Source organism: Arachis ipaensis, chromosome B08 (genome assembly GCF_000816755.2).
Source record: "Arachis ipaensis cultivar K30076 chromosome B08, Araip1.1, whole genome shotgun sequence".
Taxonomy (NCBI): Eukaryota; Viridiplantae; Streptophyta; class Magnoliopsida; order Fabales; family Fabaceae; genus Arachis; species Arachis ipaensis.
In genome coordinates, this window is record NC_029792.2 from 89767331 (window position 1) to 89770780 (window position 3450).

Here is a 3450-nt window from a genome sequence, read left to right on the forward strand (position 1 = left end):
TAATTCTTTTTTCTTTTTGTTTTGGAGTTAAAAGGAGAAAAGGATTCTTAAATGTCAAAATAAAATTTCTTAATTTATTTGATATTTGCAAGATTACTTTCTATGAAGAATCAAAAGAAAAGAAAAACGAGTTCCTGAAAATATTTTTGATGTTGAACTTGAATTGTGTGTACCTATCGTATTAATGTATATAGAAAGAGTGCTGAATATGAATCTTGTTTTGGTTCCAGTTGTTATATAATACTGCTCTATTTATGGGTTCCTGAAAGCTAATTTGTGTGTTTTTCCTTCTCAGCTATATTTTTATAGTTTTTTGCAAGCGTTTATGATTTTTGTAAAAGAGATTTCAAACGTTAAGGTACAAGTGTTAGCATTTTCTTGGACATTTGAGATTTTTTGTTGTTTGATGTTAAACATTTCTTTGGAAAACATTAGAACCCACTTTGGTTTCCACTTGCAACTATTGTAAAAAGATTATTATATCGAAAAAAAAAATGGAAAAAGAAAAAAAAATTAAGAGCAAATCCTCATTTTTGCATCAAAGTTGTAGTGATGGCTCAAGTTGTTAATTTTTGTATTTGATCTCTGCAATGAAAATTAAGAGTCTATTGAAGATATAAATTCAATATTTCTGTGACAACCATAAATTATTTTATACGATAAAAAAATATTTTTTACAAACCATCTTCATTGAACTTCATTCATAGTACCCGTTTCATTTTGTTTTTGCAACTATTCAGTTTGTTATGTATTATATATGTGACACTAAAATTTAATACTATGTTGTTATTTCCAAAACAAAGCATAGGTAGATAAATAAGCTTTATATTCTAAATACCATCTTCATTGAATCTCATTTGTTGTACTCATTTTAATTTTGTTGCTTGCAACTTATGAAATATATAATATAAAAAAATATATGCAAATAAATTATAATGTAAAATGCATTACAAAAATATACTGATAGAGAATATATATTTAAAGTATAAAAAAAGTGTACATTTTACTAACGAAGTAGTACACGTCGATTCTTCATATCATAAAATTCACCGATAATAGAATCTATGTCAAATCTTTCAGCAATCTTCTTCTCAATGTAAATCAAAAGACAATTAGTAAGCAATTCATCTTCCATTTTGTTTCTGAGTCTATTCTTCCCAATATTCATAGCTGAAAAAGATCTTTCAGTTGTAGCAGTTGAAACAGGGAGAGTTAATACCAAGCGAATCAAACGATCAATCAAAGGATATGTTAAAGACTTTTCTGTCTTCGTTAATCCTTGACATAACTCCGAAATTATGCACAAGTTAGTTGATTCAACATGATTAGGAACATCAAGTTCATAATGTTGAGCTTGCATTCTAATGTGAAATTTCTCTTGGTCACTGAAGTCACCTGGATAAAACCGTTCTACTAATTCACATACTTTGTTGACACTGAAGAACTTATAATTATCTCTAGGATCTAAAGTTGAACTTAAAGTAAGCAATTCCACCATATTATCATTGAATCTTCCATTAAACTCTTGCAATTGTGTATCAATTACAGCCAGAAATAAATTAACACGGTAATGATGCTCCACTGAAATTTGATCAACAATTTTACAAGTTGGGCCTCTTCTAGGAATATGCAATGCATTCATATCAAGAACCTCAACTTCATATTTCTCACAAAATAATATAACTTCTTTTATGAAAGCCTCCCAACTTGATTCTCTCATTCTTTGGATTAAAGTCTTTGTAGTAGAAACCAGAGTTAAAGCATTCAATATGTCTTGATTTTTTCATTGTAAAGCTTGACAAAGATCATGACTAGCATCTTTTTCTGGTGAATATTCTAACCAACTTAAAAATTTCTTAAACCAAGAAGATTGAAAATATCGACGGTGATTGTTATTACCAGAAGCTGGATAGATAATATTTGTTGGTTGGTATGACCCAGCTATTATGTATGCTCTACGAATCTTATCACGTTCATTGACATTATACTGCCAAATTAGACGTCGCTTTCCTGGATCCCTTTCTAGTAAAGAGATATCAACATCTCTTTCTAATCTTGGTACTTTGGTTTCATGTTGATGTATATTTTGAGTAAGATTAGCGAGCTCACTTACTTGACCTTCTTGTGAAATAAGATTAGAGAGTTGACTTGTTTGAACTCCAACATTATCAGTAACTTTTCTCTTAAAAATTGCATCAATTTTACTTTGCTTTTTCATCATAAAATATTCTAGTTTCTTCTGAGGGAGCCAAGCCTCCACTTGCCCCCCATTAATCCGTCCTGTGAATATAGAAGATAAAAATCCATTGTTAAAGAAATGACTTATTTTGGATAGGTTCACCAAAAGGGACTCCTCCGCTGTAGCCACACGAAGAGAACCTCAAATTTAGTTAGTGAGTATAGCAAAAGAACTTTAAATACCTTGAACATATATAGGTACATCATCATCATCATTATCATTCTCATCATCGTCTCAATTAAACAAAATTAATTGAATGTTGTGCTAAGCATGACTATTTTTTTTTTCTAAAATACGTTGCCACTGCCACAATTGTTTTTAACTTTTTATTCATAACAAAAAACGTCTCAGTTTTTGTTTAATGCTGATTTTAAAACACATTTTATACGTAGACACGCATATAAGATAGCTTAAATAGTAAACTGTTATTGTCATATTCTTACAAACCTTCATATTTATGAGATATAATCAATTAAAATTACAAATGATTTTACACTATGTTGCTTTTTTGATAAAAACAGTAAATCGATGCATTACCTTAATGTCATAAATTATTTTCATTCTATTGCTTTTTTTTTATCCAAAGTCAATAATATTTCATTAATAGAAATAGAAAGAGACAAGTGTCTATAGCTCCATATTAGAGGACTTAACAAAGCAAAAGGAGATCTTCTTTGTTAAGGAAATCTCCCAAAGATATCAGAAACAAACAAAATGTGAAATCAAAAGGGAAAAGTGAACATTAGTAATAAGCACTAAGAAGGAGATTGACGCGGAAGGTCCTACAATTCTTGGTATAGCTTTCTTGCCGAAACTACCACTTCCGCTGCGACGTTTGTGCTAAAAAATCTAGCTATTCCGTTCTTTCCAGGCCATCCAAAGAGTTATCGCCACCTGTTGTAGCAGAGATTCACCTCCTGTTCTGCTGTTTGCTTGAACTGCCATCATCCACCATGAGCTGAATTCGTGAACATCCAAACCAAGTAAGCACTAATTCAGTTGAGATTTTCTCAAAATTTCATGAATTTCTCTGCATCTGACTAGGCAATGAAGCTGGGTTCTTCTTCTTCATTACAGCAAGGACAATTTTCACTAGTGGATGAAAATCGGCGATGGAGAAGAGCGGAGACTAGTAGACGTTCATGGCAATAGCTTTCCAGAGAAAGATTTGGATTTTGTGAGGAACTGAGAGCTTCCACAAGGACGCCCAT